The sequence below is a fragment of the Leptonychotes weddellii genome, chromosome 14 (assembly GCF_054177405.1).
Source record: "Leptonychotes weddellii isolate Sample4059 chromosome 14, ASM5417740v2, whole genome shotgun sequence".
NCBI lineage: Eukaryota > Metazoa > Chordata > Mammalia > Carnivora > Phocidae > Leptonychotes > Leptonychotes weddellii.
Genome location: NC_138382.1, coordinates 71,649,590 through 71,669,841, shown reverse-complemented (window position 1 = coordinate 71,669,841; position 20,252 = coordinate 71,649,590). Strand labels below are relative to the sequence as shown.

At 42.3% G+C, this 20,252-nt stretch overlaps 1 protein-coding gene across 6 annotated transcripts in view; it reads left to right on the top strand.

Annotated features, from left to right (window-relative positions):
* The window catches only part of MAPKAP1 (MAPK associated protein 1), a 236,432-nt gene that overhangs the window by 208,838 nt on the left and 7,342 nt on the right, over window positions 1-20,252 (top strand). The window contains exons 11-12 of one of the 6 annotated variants that reach the window (XR_014140160.1): window positions 30-7,921; window positions 8,144-9,523. The exons of the other annotated variants lie outside the window; for them this stretch is intronic. The gene's annotated coding sequence lies outside the window, so the exon portion shown is untranslated. Of the gene's footprint in view, window positions 1-29; window positions 7,922-8,143; window positions 9,524-20,252 lie in introns of those variants that run through there. 6 annotated transcript variants of the gene reach the window in all.

Sequence of the window (20,252 nt, the reverse complement as noted above, 5' to 3'; positions counted from 1 at the left end):
GAACTGGACCTGCCTTCCTTCTTTGCCAGATCGAGGGAAGCTGGGAGATTTCCTGTGGCAGCTGAAGACTAGATTTAGATATCCATCAAGCCGGAAGTGTCAACACCCTCCAGATTATTGGCAGCTGCATGACCTACCAGCTCATAATTAAACTCCTGCCTGGTCCTGCAGAAGAGATCGCTGCTGGGTTGGCACTCCTCTGCTTAAATTATCAAAGTAGATACAGTCTGGTTGTATATTTTGGCATATTATATTTTTGCAGTTAAGTAATTGAGTGTAGCATTTAGATTAATCATTTTTAAGACTTCAGTCCCATCGAGAGGCAGAAAGGACACAGATCACACTGAAATCCCTCCATGGAAGAAAAAAGTTTCAACTATACAAGAATTTGTTAGTTGCCTGGGGAAGGCTGCAAGACAGCGGTTGTCAGAGTCTGGTACATATTAGCATTGCCTATGGAGCCTATTTAAAATGCAGTTCTCCAGGGCCCATCCCCAGTGGGTTCTTTCTTTTTTTTTTTTTTTAAGATTTATTTATTTTATTAGAGAGAGCGCATGTGCACAAGTAGGGGGAGGGACAGAGGGAGAGAATCTTCAAGCAGACTCCCTGCTGAGTGGGGAGCCTGACGCAGGGCTCGATCTCAAGACTCATGAGATCATGAGATCATGACCTGAGCCGAAACCAAGAGTCAGACGCTTACCCGACTAAACCACCCAGACGCCCCTCCCCCGTGGGTTCTGATTCATTAACTTGGAGGATGATGTGAGCTTCTAATTTTTGTTAATCCCCTTTATTCCCGTGCCCAATGAATTAGGGAACAAATGTTATAAGGAATGACATACTCAAAAGGAACAATAAGAAATGTAAAGGCCAGCAAGTGTTTATAATATGGTTCAAGTTTTTGAGATAATACTGACTAAACAGTGACCTAAAGAGCACAGAGCCCCCTGAAGGGATCCTATGGACAGGGCACCTGCCACATTGCCTCATTTATGGGTGGGTGTTTGTTTTGTCAAATCCAGCTGTGCTAGGCTACATAGTCTCCTCCTCTCAACCCATTAGTCTCCAGCTTGGCAAGAAGGGAGAACTTAGTGGTACAGGGGGAAAGGAGGCAGTCCGTGCCCACCCCCTCCCCCCTTCCTGCCATTCCTGTCATCCCAGTCAGGAGATTCCTCAAGAATGCTGCCAGAAAGGGCTAGTGAGAAAATTGCTTACTGTTGTGGGGCCCTTGCCTCTGCCTCTAGATAAACATCTTCTTCCTAATTCCTCTCACTCCAGCTTATCAGCCAATAAAGATGTCATTGTTCTAGCATCTTTCTTCCCAAGAATTCAGGATGCTTTGAAAAGTAACATTTTGTAAATTCTCCATGTCTCTGAGAAATGAAAGGCAATCACTTACATGTTGCATAGAGGGATAAGCTGGAATAGAAAGGTTAGGGAAAGAACTAGAAACAGGATTCAGATTTCCTTTACACTCATACAAAGACACTCACTTGCCAAGGAAGGCTGTGTGTGATTCAGGCACTGAAAGGTGAGGGGTGTAACACACCCCATCTAAGAGGGAAGGAAGAAAAGATGCACAGCCACCACCTCCCAGTTGCCTCTTGCCATCAGGCAGTCAGGAAGGAAGTATTACGCATCTCTGAGAGTGATGCCAAGTTCCAAGCCTTGGGGATACAGAGCAGACGTGGGGCCCACCATTTCAATATCGGCAATCGAGCAAGAGAGTTTTTTCTCTTATTTTCAGACCTACTGGGTGGTTCTGTGTAAAAACTGCACATGTGGGTCTTAAAGAGGTTTCGTTCTCTCTCACTCTCGCTCCAGAGATCTAGAATTTGTGACTTCCCTGAACAAAGAAGCACACTGCTCCAGTCAGACATTTCCCAAGTCCCTGTGCCTCTATCACAGTGCTTTCCAAAACCATGTTCCTCAAATCTCTAGGTTCTCGGGGGACCTCAGGGGCCTGGGGGTGGGGGAAGGGACAGGTTTGGGCATAAGGCCTCCCCAGTAGAGCGCTACTTTTTTCTACTTGGGGATTCTACATTTTAAAAGTCAACCAATTAAAAAGGATTTTGCTGCTTTAAAAAAAAAAAAAAAAGTTTGAAAGTTACAGGCTCACAAAATAGAATCCAGACTCCTCAGCCTAGGAGTCTTTACAGACATTGACCACTCCAGGCTCATAGCCCCTAATTTCCCATCCTGAATTTGGGCTACGGTCACTGTGAACTGTTTGCACACAAACACACCTTGAATTCTGTGCAGCTGCTGTTCCCACTGCCTGGAATATACCTCCCCGCAGACACTCCCTCTAGCTGACAGGGGCCTCCAGTTCCTCATGCCTGGCTCCCTCATTTTTCAAGGTCCAGTTCCAGTGTCAGGCTCTCTCTGTAACTTTGTCCCCAGGAGTTTGCCCACATCTCTGGTACAGCACCTCTCAAACTGTGCTGTAGTTACTGACTTGAAGTCTGTCCCTCTCTCCCACGCCCCTCTCTATCCTCAACTGATTGATCCAGGAAGTGGTTTGTGTATCCTCATCCCTAGCGCTGTGCCTGCAGAATTATCCTCAGTGAATGTTTGCTGTCTTCAAACTGAACTGAATGAGGCCAGAATTTAGAAACCAAAAATTTTTCAGCATAATTTATGTTGTAAAGTGCCCAAAGATGTATTAACTGAATCGGCTTGATGCTGTGTTATTTTTTTTTTTTTATGATTTCCAGTATTTTCATCAAATTAATTCAGTGATTTAATCTAAAAAGTTCATCTTCAAGACCATCATCAGACCACAGAATATAATCTATGGGGCTGCTGCTGCTTCTTCTTCTTCTTCTTTTTTTAAAGGATTAATGGTAACCCTTTTTATCTTTTGTGTCTGTTGAACCTTAGAAAAAAGTTATTTTAACAGCACTAAAGAAATGAAAGTCACTATATTTCATAAGTTTAGCCTGTGATTTTTATCAGCATAGTGATGTATGTTTGTAGCTGAGTTACATCAAAAATTATTCTTGGGGCCTTCTTGAATGAATTATGGCAAAGAGAGAGAGTCTAGAAGTAGATAAGGTTTTTGATTTCTGCAATATATTTCCTTTTTCATGTTTTTATCTCTCGTAACACAAGTGTCTTGCCGAAGACTGGAACGTGTGACCAACTGGAATAATTTAGTTGTGAAAACAGCAGACGTGTTATTAAACAGCCTTCTTTACAAAAAGGCATTAAGTGTTGGGAGGATAATGAAGTTGTCCCGGTCTGTCTTGAGACATGTTTGTCAGAATTTTGAACAGAAAAGAAACGGTTTTTAAAACCTTCGAATATGGCCAGTTTGCAATGTTTATTGAAAAAGCCTCTGTCAAACCATTAATTTGGTCGTCATAAGGAACACAGCTCAAGTTTAATTGACGCCATATCCAAAAAGTATGTGAATAGCAGACTTGGCAAAGGGACTGAGCAATAGAACGCCTGCAGTGAGACACATAATTACACATACCATGGATCAGAAAGACCCAGACTCTGCAGCCAGGCTCCATAAATAGCCGTTCTATGGCTCTCTTTCCTTCCCCTAACTTCTCCCTCTTAGGCTGCGTTCTCAGAGGGAAGATTTATTGCTCTGTCCATGTGAGTGTTTAAGGACCTGGAACTTAATGACTAAATAGATACATGCCTTAGAAGAAATTTGTACATATAAATATGGACTCTTACCAGAGTTAGCGGAGAAAAATCTGTGTATCAAAAGCCCTGAGAAATTAAGAATAAATTCTGCCTTTCTAGATTGGGGGGGAAAAAAAGGCTGCATGCTGCCATTATTACTCAAATCAGTGATTTCGCAGTCTGGTTTTGCTACTCCTTACGATAGCTTTTGCTATTTTGAAGAATGTCACAAACCTCTAAAAGATGAATTCATTTTAATTTATTTTAATTGAGCAAATATGTGTACAGCACATAGGAGGGGAGAACGTTCCCATACCAGAAACTACCATGGCATCCTCCATCCTTATACAGGTCTAAACCTAGGCTTTAGATGTAGCAGGCTCTCTTTTTAAAGTGCTAACCTCAAATTCCAGCACTGAAACAAAAGCAGGGGACCTTCCTTTTAAACTAACACCCTTCAAAGACTCTCAGGCTGGATTTAAATAAAGTACCAGGCTCAACCATGCCAGGTCTGGTTTTATCAAAAGAAGGTTGTGCAGGTTTCGAGTCTTTAAAGGAAGCAGCCTATCATTAAGAAATCAGATTTAAACCTTAATAAAGTAGCTGTCCTCTTTATAGCTGAAAAGAGCTCTGTATCTCAATTAAGTATAGATAATAGAAAATCTTAAGGAAGCAACATAATAGAGGTAACCTGATTATGTTCTCTTGCAATAGTATAATTTAAAGGAAATCTGATTCTGTTGATGCTGGTGGGGGATTGCTTGTTTGGTTGTTTTTGTTTTGTTTGTTTTGTTTTGTTTTTGTCCAGAACAGTGTTTGGATACAGGATAGGAACTCTTTGGGATTATGAGTTAACCACAACTGCAGGAGACTGTCAGGCCCTCGTGAATAGAACCTGCTACATATTTGAGATGAGATTCAGTTAAGGTTATGAGTTAAATTAGCTGGGCTTATTGGTGACCTCCCGCTTAAATGAATCTTTCTTTTCATAAGTACTTGACAAGATCTGTAAAGTACTGTATTTAATTTACTAATTAAATTAAAGCTACTGAATAATGATTTGTCCACATTGATTTAGCTTAAATAGAAAAGATCAGCATTGTTGTGATCTTCAGCAACCTTAATGGCCAAGCCAGTTAGACACAAAGGCCTCTTGTGTTTTATAGGTCAGAAGTACATAGGTAAGCCCAGGCTGTAATTGAATTGCCTACACTGCACCCTGCAGTTGCAGGTTTCCTTTGCCTTCTCGTTCCATTGTTGCACTGGGCTTAAGAGAATGTTAACGCGGTAATAGGCACTGGGCCTTCCCCATTATACGTCTTGCTATCGAGCGGTTCTGCATGACTAGTTAAAGAAGATGGCAAGAAGATTAATGAAAGCAAGGCTAATACAGAAGGGGGTACTTTTGCAAGACTTCTACAGAGGAGATATTAGAGCTGAACCAGAGCTTGGCTTTTTCTTTATCCTGTGACCTTTGAACCTGCCTTACTGTTGAGAGCTGCCAGGGAAGTCGACATTTTGATTGATGTTGGTACACGAGTCAGTCTTTCCCATTGAATTCCACATCTGCACGAAAATAGCTTTTCCAGCAGAATTCATACTGGCCAGAAGTGATAGCCACATTGATGGCTGAAATGCTTTTATGTAGTTTTCATTTAAACCTAAAGGTATTTGATGGTTTAATTCAGTATCCAGTTTTCATAGATTATAAGCATTCACTTATATGTCCTTAATGGGTTCATCAACTCATAGTGAAAGACCAGCTTTAAGAGTGTTCTTTGCAAAAGAGCTTCAAGCAGGTTTTATGGAGGAGTAAAAGCAGTCATCAAACAAAACCTTCACCATCCTTAAAAAAGAAAAATCAGTCTGAGGGCCCAGGCAAACTGACTTTGAGGTTTTTGTATATAAAGCAAAGTGTCTCACTGTTTCTGGAAAGCTACAGATAGGGAAGTCTGAAATCTTCTGTGTGTATCCCACCTCAGCCCCAGCTCAGAGGCTCTCTTGATCCACCCAGATGCTGAGTTCCCTGACCTTGTCCTTGGGACACTAGCATTCCATCTGAAAGGGATTGTTATGGTCTACTTGTAAGACAGCCCCGGGCAGATATGCACCTCTTCCTGTGTTCCTACTAATTCTGTTACCTTCCTTGTGGAGTTGCAGGCCATTAGTGTGTGTGTGTGTGTGTGTGTGTCTTTGAACGTGCCTTTGTGTGCATCCCCCACCCTCTGTCCCAACAAAGAAGAGTAGGGAGAGTGGCAGAAGGACTCAGGTTTTGTTACTAAAATTGACTTGGGCACACCCCAATCCATATTTGAGTCCTCTGATCACCTGATTTCTTTTTTTCCTATTTGATGGGGGTAGTAGTTCTAGCAGAGAACACGTGCGCAAACACTGATGTGACAGGCATTCCAGTTCCTAAAAGAGGAGATACCCAAGATTTTGTCATATTCTTTAGTAGATGTTCGTGAGAATAAAAGAGAAATGAGGATGACGTTAGCCACCCCTGGATGAAAGAGCTACACCCCCTGGGTGATGGGTGGATGGCCACAACCATACCATGTACTGTAGGCCCCAGTAAGTAAGGCACGTGCATTTATACTCACATGGGCCTGTAACCAGGAAGACCACAGCCCATCCTTAGGCTCGGATGATTCCCAGGAGGTCCAGGTACTCCAAACATCAGGTGGACAAGCTATGTAGTGCTCTTATTCTCTGACAAGGACTTACTTCATAAGTTCCAGATCAAATACGGTAAGTACTGCTAGGTTACAGAACACAATGGACTCTAACATATTAAATGCCCCAGTTATTGAATTGCCTTTTCATAAGAGTACTCTGGAGCACAATCAGGAGCAGGCAGTGCCTCATCCTTTTAACAGATATGTTTCCTAGCCCTATTAAAAGGGGTCTTCATCTATCCTGTCAAAGGGAGTCTGCTGGGGTTTTTTAGTTTAATTACACTATCCAAATAAAACTCCTTGCTGCATTTGGATGCGCCTCTCCTTGGGCCTGAGTGGATATGACATTTACAAGGCTCGCCTTTCAAGCAGACAATAGTGTGATTGATGAGGTGCACGTTCAGTGGAGGAGGCGAGTGCCTGTGGAAGTGCTGCTTAGTGCATTTTGATTTATTTATCATCTCCTTCCAAAACAAGGGAGCTGCCGGGGAGATGGGTTTGGGCAACCAGGGGGACCACCTCAATTTTTCCAAGTGTGTGGGAGGGAAAGACCTGGAGTGTGCCACAGAATAAAGGTGGGGGAAAACTCTAAGCTTGGGGCCAGCGTGCATCATCTACTGCCAGGCTGTATTCTTAGGTTCTCTGACCCAGTTTGGTTTCCAGTAACCTCAAGCTGTGATCTGCTGTTAAATAGGCCATCATTGTATTTCAGGGAACAGTTCTCTGGGGCTGGATAACATTGGCCAGGCCCCTGAGAACTCAGCCGGTGGGAACCAACCCAGTACGTGTGCCGTTGACCTGGTCATTATTAACTGACACCTGATGTTTGCACTAGGCATGCCTATTTATGCCCCCAGCTACGTCCTTTAGAAATCCAGCAGCTTCTGTCCAGGAGCTAAAGTCAGTGCTCAGTGACTCTCTAACTGCCTAGGCACCTGAAGCATTTAAAAGTTGCTTCTAGAATTTGGAATTAGCCAAAAGCAAGTGTGGCTGTCCAACAAAGAGATATGGAGGTACAGTGGAGAACTTCTCAAGATTGTAGTGAAAAGGCAAACCCAACATCTTGTTCTTAACCTACTATTGCTGTTTGCCCTCAGCATATGATAGATGGGACCAGTGTGCTTGTCTCTGTAGTTCGTGGAAAAGAGGTGTTTCAGTACAGTGTGTGGTCTCGGGAAGGTCAACACTCTGAATTTAGGAGGCAGGAGATTCTACTCTGAGCCCCAGACAGATAAGAACAACACATCTGCCATATTCATTATCACATACTACAGTTGCTCATAGGAGTTGTTGGGGGGCATGTTTGCTAACTACATAACATGTAAGAATGTCTGTGTTCCTGAGGAAAATTGTCTGGTGCTGAGATTCTCAGTGGGTTTTCATTATCTTCTCTGTAGACCTTCTTCGTTTTTCCCTAGGACTTACTAATGAACAAAGAATATGTTTATGTCAGTTGGAATGTTGATATTTGTTAGAGTAGAAAACATTTTGGGGTATCAACTTTTTTTCCTCCTGGAAAAAGCTTTTTTTTTTTTTTTTTTGCTATTAAGCTTTCACTTAATTGTTGACTTGGGCATTATGGACCCATAATAACAAAACAGGTATAGGGCGCCTGGGTGGCTCAGTTGGTTAAGCGACTGCCTTCGGCTCAGGTCACGATCCTGGAGTCCCGGGATCGAGTCCCGCATCGGGCTCCCTGCTCGGCAGGGAGTCTGCTTCTCCCTCTGACCCTCCTCCCTCTTATGCTCTCTGTATCTCATTCTCTCTGTCTCAAATAAATAAATAAAAAATCTTTAAAAAAAAAAAATAAAATAACAAAACAGGTATAATGGAAAATTTGCATACATTTATATTTTCCTAGATTTTGATTACCATTTCTTCAAATTTTTTCTTTCCTGATTTTAACATCAGAAGAGATCCTAATTGAGAAGAGGGTAAGGGCAGAGACTGTTCCCTACTGAAAAACTGTGAAAGATTTCACAGCTGGATAAATGATAGGAAAAATCTGTTTCCCTTGCCTCCTGCCAAGCTCCAAATTGTGTTTTCATAATAAATAAATGGGGTGCTTAGATTTTAAGTTCTTCTCACAGACATGGAAAAAGTAAGCCATTCTTTCATTAAAATCAAAGTGTGTACTGCTTACAAGATTCCCATAGGCAACTTCCAGGACAGGCTAACTGCTACCAGATTAGCCCTTCTATCATAAATGACTGGAAAACTGTACAAAATATAAGAAACTGTTCTCAGACACTGGAAATCAGGCAGCACAGGACGTGAGCCCTGAGAGGAGGGAAAGAAATGAGGTGAGACTTACTATCACTTCAGCTTTCTTCAGGGTTTCCCAAGGAGAGTATAGCAGGCTCAGCAAGCTCAGAGACAGAAATCAGAGTTGGAGGAGGCTGAAATTTACAATAAATTAAGTGTGAGAGGAGGGAACTACACTGAGGAAAACCTCCAGAAAGAGGCTCTCAAATCTTCCGTTGTATACTAAGCTGTGCATGCCTACAGTGGGACCTCACAAGTCTGGTCAAAGCACAATTACAGGGGCGCTATAATCTGGAGTTCTGGCCAACCAGAGGGGAGCTTCCGGGGCATGTAGCAGTGACTCCACAAAGGCCATATCTTAGGAGTAAGGTTAAACTAGCCCTAGATTAATAACTGCTCTAATCCTTGCCTAATAAAGCCTTTTTTTTTTAAGTTTTTACTTTAATTCCAGTTGGTTAACATACAGTGTTATATTAGTTTCAGGTGTACAATATAGTGATTGCCAAATAGACCTTTAAAAGGAGTCCTAAAGGGGCGCCAGGATGGCTCAGTCATTAAGCGTCCACCTTCGGCTCAGGTCATGATCCCAGGGTCCTGGGATCGAGCCCCACATCGGGCTCCCTGCTCCGCGGGAAGCCTGCTTCTCCCTCTCCCACTCCCCCTGCTTGTGTTCCCTCTCTCACTGTCTCTTTCTCTGTCAAAAAGTAAAATCTTAAAAAAAGGAGTCCTAAAAAGGGGTGCTTGGTTGGCCTAGTTGGTTAGGCGTCTGCCTTCGGCTCAGGTCATGATCCCAAGGTCCTGGGATCAAGCCCCATGTCTGGCACCCTGCTCAGCGATAGAGTCTGCTTTTCCCTCCCTCTGACCCTCCCCACTGCTTGTTCTCTCACTTGCTCTCTCTCTCTCTCAAATGAATAAGTAAAAAAATCTTGAAAAAAAAAGGAGTCCTAAAAAGATCAAAATGATCCACAAGTAAATTAACTGGCTGTTAGAATAAAGCCCACCCAATATTCTCTAAAGGATGATGACAGAATGCAAACAACCCATGATGTAATGTCTGTAGTGTCCAGCATTCAGTAAGAAATTACCAGATATGCAAAGAAACAGGAAAATGTGTCCTGTAACTAGGAGAAAATTCAATCAATAGAAATAGCCAGAAATGGCAGGGATCACAGAGTTAGCAGATAAGTACTTTTAAAATAGCTATTATAAATGTGTTTAAAGATTTAAAGGAAAACAAGAACTCAAAAAGAAGAGAAATGGAAACTACTAAAAAAAGACCCAAATGAAAATTTTAGAGCTGAGAAATACAATACCTGAATCAACACTGATGTTGACCAGATTAGGAAATCAGTTTAAAAGGTCAGTGTGTTAGTTACCTATTGCCATATAACAAACTGCCCCAAAACTTGGTGGCTTAAAACAACAATTAACATTTACTCCTTCACAGTACTGTGGTCAGGAATCTAGCACAGCTTAGCTGGGTACTCTTGCCGAGGGTCTCCTGAGGTTGCAGTTAGGGCCACAATCCTCTCAAGATCCAGTTGGGGTAGGATCTGCTTCCAAGCTCACTGAGTAGTTGCTGGCAGAGTTCATTTCTTTGTGAACACCTGCAGTTCCTTGCCACACAGTCCTCTCCATAGGTGAGCTCACAAGATGGCAGCTGGCTTCAACAAAATAACCAAGAGTAAGAGAGTATTAGCAAGGAAGAAGTCACTGTCATTTATAACCTAACCTTAGAAGTGGTTTAGAAATACACTTTTGCTGAATTTTATTCATCAGAAGTAAGTCACTAGGGGCACCTGGGTGGCTCAGTCAGTTAAGCATCTGCCCTCAGCTCAGGTCATGATCCCGGGGTCCTGGGATCAAGCCCCATGTCGGGCTCCCTGCTCAGTGGGGAGTCTGCTTCTCCCGCACCCTCTGCCCCTCCCCGCCCCGCTTGAGCTCACTCTCTCTCGCAGATAAATAAATAAAATCTTTTTTAAAAAAAAGTAAGTCATTAGGTCTAGGCCACACACAAGACAAGGAGATGACACAGAGTATGAAAAGCAGGAGACAGGATCACTGGGGACCACTTCAGATCAGCCTATCACAATCAGTAAACTTTAAGACAGGACAATAAAATTATTCAGACTGAAGCACAGAGACAAAAAATTGATGAGAAGAACAGACTGTGGAATAATATCAAGTGTTCTAACATACAGGTAATTTAGTCTCAGGGATGGAGGAGAAAACTATTCCAGATTTGATTTAAAATACCAGTCCACCAATTTTGGAAGGCCAGTGAAGGCCAAACAGGATAAATACAGAGAAAACCACATCAAGACCCATCATAATGAAATTGCTGAAAACCAGTGATAAAGAAAATCTTAAGAACAGCCAGAGAGGGGCACCTGATGGCTCAGTTGGTTCAGCGTCTGACTCTTAATTTCGGCTCAGGTCATGATCTCGAGGTTGTGAGATCGAGCCCCACATCTGGCTCCATGCTCCGTGGGGAGTCTGCTTGAGATTCTCTCCCTCTGCCCCTCCCCCTGTTTGTGCTCACTGTCTCTGTCCCTCTCAAATAAATAAATAAATCTTTTAAAAAGGGGGGGGGCACCTGGGTGGCTCAGTCAGTTAAGTGTCTGCCTTCAACTCAAGTCATGATCTCAGGGTCCTGGGATCGAGCCCCACATGGGGCTCCCAGCTTTGCAGGGAGTCTGCTTCTCCCTCTGCCCCTCCCCCACCCCTCCCCCCTACTTGTTCTCTCTCTCTCACTCTCTCTCAAATAAAATCTTAAAAAAAAAAAAAAAAAGAACAGCCAGGGAAACCAAGATAAGAATGATTGCTGACTTCTCATCAGAAATAATGTAATCCAGAAGACAATGGAGTGACATCTCTTAAAGTGCTAAAAGAAAATCTGTCAATCTAGAATTCTATATTCCATGAAAATGTCGTTCAGAAATGAAAGTGAAATAAAGACATTTTCAGACACTCAAAAGATGAAAGAATGTATTGCCATTAAGCCTTCACTACAAGAAAGGTTAAAGGCTGGAGGGGGCGGAAATGCCAGATAGAAACCCAGATCTACACAAGGAGCACTCAAAATGTCATTATTAGCAACTTCACAGAATGAACCAAGGAAAAGGAAATAAGCAAGAGAGTCCTCTGAACAGGGATTGGCAAACTATGGCCCAAAGGTAAATCTAGCCTACCACCTGTGAGCTAAGAATGGTTTTTACAGGTGAACATTTGCAATTGATTTGATGATAGGGAACACTAACTGTGAATTCCATTTAAGCAAAGTTATCTACCACCTGGAAAAAATTCTATCCTCTTTAATAGACCTGTATTACACCTGCCAAAAAATGCATTTGACTGTTACATTTCAAATTTTGGCAATAAGAAATTTGGAAATTTTTTTTTCTCATAAGTATCTATGAAATGTCCTTAATTTTGCTCTTGGCCTGCAAAGCCTATTATATTTACTATGTGGTCCTTTTCAGGAAAGGTTTGCTTGTCTTAGAGAGTGGAAGTAAAAAGACAAAGGGAACCTACCATGTACCAGTCAGTGTCCCACATGCTTTATATGCACTATTTAATTTTTACAACAGCTCTGTGAGGTTTTATGTGCATTTATTATAGAATTATAGAATTGTTGATTTTATCCTAGCAACAATGCTATGAGGCCGAGTTTATTCCTATTTTAAAGTACTGAAGAAACTGGGACTTCAAGATGTTACATAACTTGTCCGAAGTTGAACAACATGGGGCATTAGGGGCACTGACCCCCACATAGTCAAAAATCTGTGTATAGGTTTTGACTCCCCCAAAACTTAACTAATAGCATGTAGTTGACCAGAAGCCTTACTGGTAACATAAACAGTAGATCAACATGTTTTGTACATCATATGTATTATGTTACATACTGTATTCTACAATAAAGTAAGCTAGAGAAAAGAAAATTGTAAGAAAATCATAAGGATTACTTGTGAAAATACATTTATGATACTCTACTGTATTTGTTGATACCGTAAGTTTATATACCTACTGAAAAAACTCTAGTAATGAGTGAACCCACACAGTTCAAACCCATGTTGTTCAATGGTCGATTGTATAAATGGTAAGAGGTTTATATTCTCTCTGCCACTGACACGGAGCCAAGGCACTTAAACCTCCGTGCTGCTTTGATGGAAGAGTATCCCATGCCCCAGCTCAGACTCTCTAAAGTCTTCTTTTTTAACAGATTTCAACCATGCTTGATTATCTGGTTTTTCATCCTAAAGGATATTAAATGTGGAAAATTAGAAGAGGGAGAGAAAGAATGACAATAAAGACAATGGAATGTAAAAACTTACAAGAGTTGACCAAAACAAAAACTATTAAGAAGCGATCCAAGAACTCAGCAGAGTAGTACGGCAGCATAGAACTATTTTGTGGCAAGACATAGAGCCTTTTGCAACCCCGAGGAAATCATAATATTCCGTACCTATAAAGATGAACATAACACAGTAATTTTATTTTCCTTATACTCTAATCCAGGAAGAAATTTTGTAATGTGAAATGTTAATGCTTAAAATTGAAAAAGGCTTTTTTTTGCACAAAGCTAACACCAGCTGTCTGCTCTAAAGATTCTGGATAGATGGGGTTTCATGTGTTGTAATTTAGCCTCCCAAGGGTACTTGGAAACTCAAACTTTTTGTCACAAACCGTGGAGGAATGTCCAGATACAAAACTTGTTTCTTGTCTGTCTACCTCTCTAAGAGCTAAAGGGTAAAACTCAACCAGTACTTGATTACTGAAATGCCATATGATATTTTGTTAGAACAGCTTGCACATGAATCGAAGAATCAAAAGACTCCATAAACCATTGTTCTTAGTTCATTTCCTAAAGTACACATAAGCATTTCTGCTGCATATGAGAGTAGAATACTTGTCTCAAGGAAAAGCACTCATATGGTTGTTTGAGTTGCAAGCTGAACTAGCCATTTATTTCACAGAACACCACTTTTACTTGAAAGAAGCAGACAAACCATGGTTATTCCAATCTGAGTACTTAGCAGACATTTTCCTGAAAATGAAGGAGGGAAGCCCTTTTCACTTCAAGGAAAGAAGTGATAATATTTGATACCAATGATGAAATTCAAGATTTCAGGTGACAGAATTTTGGAAAAGTTGTATCTGTCACTGGGCTTGGTTTCTCATAGCTTAAAAGACTTTTCTGATGAGGTCAGTGGTGGTATTAATGAATGTGATTTTTTTGTGATACTTTCTGCCTAATGAAATGTGTCCACATTTGGAAGACCTGCATAACTCCATGAACCAATATTTTCCAGACTACTGCACGATGTTACAAAAATCATTCAAGAGTAAAAGATTCATTCAAAGTGCCAGACCAAAAACAAAACAAAACAAAAAAAAACAAAGTGCCAGACAGACCAATGGATTTTAATGTAATAGAATACAACAAGTTTATTAATGTGGTTTTAGATTCTATATTGCAACTACTCTTTAAGAAACTACCATGTATCAAGTTTGACATAGTATCAAAAAAGATATTTGCAAAGATGAATATTATAATATGCCTTCCTTTTCCAAAAACATATTGTGTGAGCCTGGCTTTCTTTCATATGCTTCAGCCAAAACAGTATATCACAACAGACAAAATGCAGAAGCAGATAGGATAATACAGCTATTTTCAAAAATATAAAATAATTCCACTCATTAAACTTTTTGGGGAAATACCGGGGTTTTTCCATTTTAAAAAATACATTATTTATATTAATGGGCTTATTGTTATTTTTAATGAATTAAATATTTTTTAAATTTCTCAGTTTTAATTTCTAATGCAATAAATACTGATATAATTCACACAAACAAAAGCTTTTTGGGCTCCTCAGTAATGTTTGTGATGTAAAGCGAGTCTGAGACCAAAGTTTGAGAACTGCTGATCGAGTGTCTTGAAAATCATCTTAAGAAATTTGGACTTTATTTGTGAGGACAACAGGAAAAGAAGCCAAGCAGGGGTCTAGGGGAGTGACGTGACCAGATATGTATTACAGAAGGATGACTCCTGCGGGTAGATGTTTGGATCTGAAAGTAGGAAAACCAGAGAGGAGGCAAGATGGTCAGGACCTGGGTGAGGGCTATGGCCACAGGATGGAAGGGGGCAGAAGATGAATATGTGAGAACTATTTAGGAGACCGGGTGCCTGGAACAGCTTTTGATTTAAAGGGAAATGTTGACATCGATTCTGGACATGCTACACGGTAGGCATGTGAAGATGACAGCAGTCCTCAGTGGCTGGCTCCAAACCCTGGAGAAAGGTCTAGGCCTGATTTCTGCTTCAGGATCATCAACATTAGTAGTAATTAAAACCTAAGGGGCAAACCTAAAAGAGGAGAAATGCAGAGTTGGAAGGAATGACGGTCAAGCACAGGACACTGGGAAGACTGTCTTTTAAGGGACAGATGAAGGACAGGATCACAAAAGAAGTATGAGAAGCAGATTGGCTGGAAACGTGTACTGAAGGATCAGGTAACTGTGGTTGGGTGGAAATCCAGGGAAAAGAGGAGTTCAGGAGAAGTATCAAATACAGCTGAGAAGCCAAGCAAACGAAAAGCTGAGAAGTATCTACTGGGTCTCTCAACATAAAGGTCGCAGTGACCTTAGCAAGAATGTTTTCAATAAATTAGAGGAAGGAGGGGAATCACATTGCCATGGGAGTTTTTATAATCAGAGAGCTTTAATTATGTTTTTAGGAAGGAGCCAAAGAGTAAGAGAGAGAGAAGGTTTGAAAAATGCAGGCAGAACGTAAGTAGGTCAGACTTGTCCCCTGCTCTAAAGGTCAAAGAGGTCATTATAGTTCCCCAGGCCTCTTCCCTGTAGGAGTGCTAGGGAAGTGAGCCAGCCTTTGACAGTTGAATTACATTGACCTGAAGCTCCTACAGGCAGCTCAGAACTGCTGCTTACAGTGGAGGCTGGATCCAGAGGGGGTTTTCAGTCTGGAAACCAGAGAATTCCAGCCCACCCTTTCCTCCAGGGTCTATAGAAAGGTACAGCTTTGCCTAAAAGAACACATGTTCCCATTTGTTTCCCCCAAGAATTCCAGTAAGAGTTTTCCACTTCCTTCCAGGCCAGAGGAACCAGAGGAGATCAGACCCTGGAAACCCAGTTATAATGTATCCAATCTGTAGTAGCTGTTACAGTTTATAAATGTTTGTTTTCCTTCTTTGTTTGAGTCACCTTGGCAGAGAGAATGAATTTTGACTAAGATACACTAATTTGCAAGGAGGCCTTTAGGAAATATAAAGACAGCAAGGGATTGGGACCCGCCCCATAGAGTTTGAGTGCTACTTCTGCCACTTAGAATCTTGGACAATACAAATACAAATTACAAATGCCTTAAAACTCAGTTTCATCAAAAACAACCCAATTCAAAAGTGGGCTAAGGACTTGAATAGACGTTTCTCCAAAGAAGATATACAAATGGCCAATAAACTTATGAAAAGATGTTCAACATCATTAGTCATTAGGGAAATCAAAACCACACCGAGATACTGTTTCATACCCATTCGGATGGCTGTTATTAAAGAAAAAGGAAAAAAATTAATGTGACGATGTGGAGAAATTAGAACCCTCGTGGAATCCTGGTGGGAAGGTGAAACAGTGCGGCCAGTGTACAAAACAGTTTGGCTCAGAAAGTTAAACGTAGAGTTACCATATGGTTGGCCAGTTCCACTTCCGTGTATATGCCCAGAAGATCGGAAAGCAGAGGCTCAAATAGATACTTACACTCCAGTGTCATGGCATCACTGTTCCCAAGAGCCAAAAGGTAGAAACAACTCAAATGTCTGTCCACCTCCGGGTGAATGGATAAGCAAAATGTGGTAGATACATAAACTGGAATATTATTCAGCCTTGAATGAAATTCTGATACATGGTCCACAACAGGGATGAACCTTGAAAACCATGCTAAATGAAATAAGCCAGACACAAAAGGACAAATACTGTATGATTCCACTGATATTTGTCACCTAGAATAGGCAAGCTCATAGATACGGAAAGTAAAATAGAGTTTACCAGCAGCTGGGAGAAGGGAGAAAGGGACGATGCTGTTTAGTGAGTACAGAATGTCTATTTGGGATAGTGAAAAGGAAATGGATCGTGGTGGTGGTTGTAGAACATTGTAAACACACTTTATACAATTTAAGTTTACACTTAAACTTAATGCCTAAATGGTAAATTTTACCACAATTTTTTTTAAAAAGAAGTGTTTCCTTCTCAGTAAAATTAGAATTCTACTCTTAAAATTTTTTTTAAAAAGGCATCCAAAGGCCTGATATAAAGGAATTGAGAAACAATCCAAATCCTCAAAGATGTTTTTCGTAGCTTTATTGATAATACTGGCGATTTTACAAATATCTCAAATGCCCATGAGAGCATGAACCTTGGCACACATCCACTTGTTACTTGTTGCGAAAGAATGCACCTGTTGAAAAACATGGTTGTAGAGACTGTGTAGCAACATGGAAAGGGCTATGGTAAAATGTTAACCAAAAAAAAAAAAAGCCCCCCAGGGGTGCCTGGGTGGCTCAGTTAAGCGTCCGGCTTCGGTCCAGCTTCGGCTCGTGTCATGATCCCAGGGTCCTGGGATTGAGCCCCGCGTCGGGCCCCCACTTCTCCCTCTGCCTGCCGCTCCCCCTGCTTGTGCTCTCTCTCTCACTCTCTCTCTGACAAATAAATAAAAATCTTAAAAGAGAAAGAAAGAAATGAGTATGTAGTGTAAATATATTTTTACATACCCAGATTCCCATTTCGGTGTTCAGAAGCAAATGTATAGTTTCGGTGTCTGCCCTGAGCCTGTGACCGGTGCTTAGATGCCCATTTTATGCCCCATTATATTGCATTTTATTCCTACAACACTAAAAGCAAATCTGCTCAAAGGCGGCCCAATTAAAAACAAAATCTTCAAAATCATGAGGATTTTCTGTTTGATATCTGTTCCATCACAGTTGTAAGAATGATTGCCACCACCCATTGAGCCCCACTATATCTGGGTGCTATGGGAGATGCCTGAGGGCAAACCTGGGCGCCTGCGGGGACAGTGCCTTGTTCAGGTCCCACCGCCAGAACACAGCGGAGCTGGAATTTCATCCTCAGCCTGAGTCCAGAGCTTACGCTTTTCCCCCCTGCCTCCCAGGCCCTTGTCATGCCTTAGTTTCCAAGCAGAATTTAAAATACAAGCAAAATAATTCAGACTACTTGGAATATTAGATTTTGCATTTTCTTTTCAATCATCCTGATACATACTTTTTTCTCAACTGCCATTTTTACAAAGTCACTTTGCCCCTATGGCTTCCCCGTCCCCATGAAAACTGACGTTCTCTGAATTTTCAAGGATAACCTGCCCAGCTCAGATTCCTTCTAACATCCCAGGACAGATGCCCTGGTAGGCTGCAGCTGGGGAGGTCATTTGCCCCCTCTTCCTCCCTTACCGAAGGTGAGCCTGGAGGTGCCTAAGGCGGATAAAGTGTTTGATAACAGACTTTTCTTAATCTGTTTTTAATCTGTTCAATCAGTGTTGAAATACCAGTGATTCCTTCTTCCCTGCTTCCGCCTCTGGTGGAAGTTTACCATGTAGCATGTATGACTCATGTTTATTGATAGATTCGTTTCCGGCAAGAGGTCAACTAACTTGTTACACCTTAATATATAGGTCTGGGACTAGGTGAAATTACGCAAGTGTGAATCCTGCTTATTAACTGTTACTCTATCGTAAAACAATCCCCAAGTCCTGCCAATGTTTTATTCTCTTCCGTTCTCAAGTCAGTCCCTTTCTCAGCCTCCTTTTTGGCTCTGTCCAGCTCAAAACTGCATACACTCCTACCTGGGCGACTGTGGCGGCTGATCTCCCTGCCTCCTGGCCCTGGGGAGCCAGGGGGAACCCCCAAAAGCACAGTTTGACCATTTACTTTACTGCCCAGCTTTGCGACCCACTAGTGGCTCCCTCATCTGGTGACTCCAGCATGCCCAGGCCTTCGTGCCTGGCCACATGTCACCTCCTGCCCGCCCACTGCATGTCACTGTCTGCTCCGATCTCCCCAGACACCTGCTGCCTCCTGACCCTGAACATTGTCCTGACCCTGCTGCATCCTTCTCCACCCCTACCCTTACCCAGCTCACTCCCCGTCCTCCTTTAAGACTGCTCCAGTGTCAGCTCCTCCAAGAAACTATGCTCTCCCTTCCCTGCCTGGGCCATCCGCCTCCACCTGCGGTCTCCGCACAGCAACCTGCACTTAGCACCCTCTTGGCGCTCACTCTTCTCGCCTCTGTTCATTCCTCTGGCCTTTGCATAAGCCTGTGCTGCTGGTGGGGCCTGAACGGAGTAAAACTTCCCTTCTGGCCACCAAGCAAAACGGATCCCTGGAGTGGGTGCAAAGTCCTCACAGCAAAAACTCTGTTGGACTCTGTCGGCTCCATGCCCCATGGCTCCAGCATGGGTGAAACCGTGGCCGCTGATTTTAACCTGAGCTTATGCACCAGAGTTGTCCCTCGAAATTTCTCCCGCAGTGTGTGAAAGGGCTCTGTGCCGTCACTGTCTCACGCCTCATCCCAGTTATTAACATCTGTGGCTCTGTCATCATCACCGACGTACAAGTCCTGCAGATAACATTCTCAGAGCTCTTGTCTCTCTGTGACGTGAAGGCTTTCCCTGGAAAGGACAAATAAATCAGAGGCTTCAGAGAGATGGTAAGTGGCAGACTCTTCATCATTCCTTGGAGCTTCACTCTTCCGTGGGGCTCTGGAATGAGCACCAGGGACAGACAAGGAACACACGCAGGAAAATACAGATGTCACCAGGCCCAAATACGCAGCCTTTCAGGAGACTTGACTTGGGATGTTTTCTTTTTGTTTTTCATGCGACTGTGGCACAGATGAGCTGCAGGCCTCCCCTCTATAAGCCCACCACCACCGGTATTCTGCACAGGCAGTGTGATCCCAAGAGGACAGTGTTAGAGTTTCCAGAGGCTCCCAGGCCAGTGCAAACTGCATATCACACATGCTACGTATAGATTTGTCTCTACCTAAAGAGTGCAGAAAAGGTTTTTAATAGCATCTCAGTTGTCTGGGCAAAACAGGGTCTAGCATCTTGAGGTTTGGTTTGGTTTTGTCAGTGACGAGTGGGAGCAGGTGGTATACACAGTCCATGAGTTCCCTTATCAGGGTGGTCAGTGAACCCTGAAGCTTCAGGTCAACGGGCCTCCCTGAGACCTTCTGGTCCTTTTTAGCCCCAGGCCCTGGTGTCTGTGTCTGTCACGGTCAGGTGTCCGCAGTAAGACCTCCTGGAGGGCATGTCTCTGTTTGTCCTTCACGGCCCTGTGGCCTTCATGGATGTCTCTGGCTTGGTCACAGCATGGCCAACAGATAACTGCATTGTCCTTCTACACAGTGAGCTCACCAAGAAGACTCTACTCTTCCAAAATGGTCCTGTGAAAATGAACACATACACGTACATACCGATATATTTATGTGAGATTCACTTTCTTAATCAGAAACAAGTAATTTACATATTAACAGGATGATTAGCTTCTGGCTAAGAATTCTGACATTTTAGTACCACTATTTAGAATCAGGCTAAATTTGTCAAGTGACTGAAAGTGAGGTTTTTCAGAAATTATTAGCTAATTT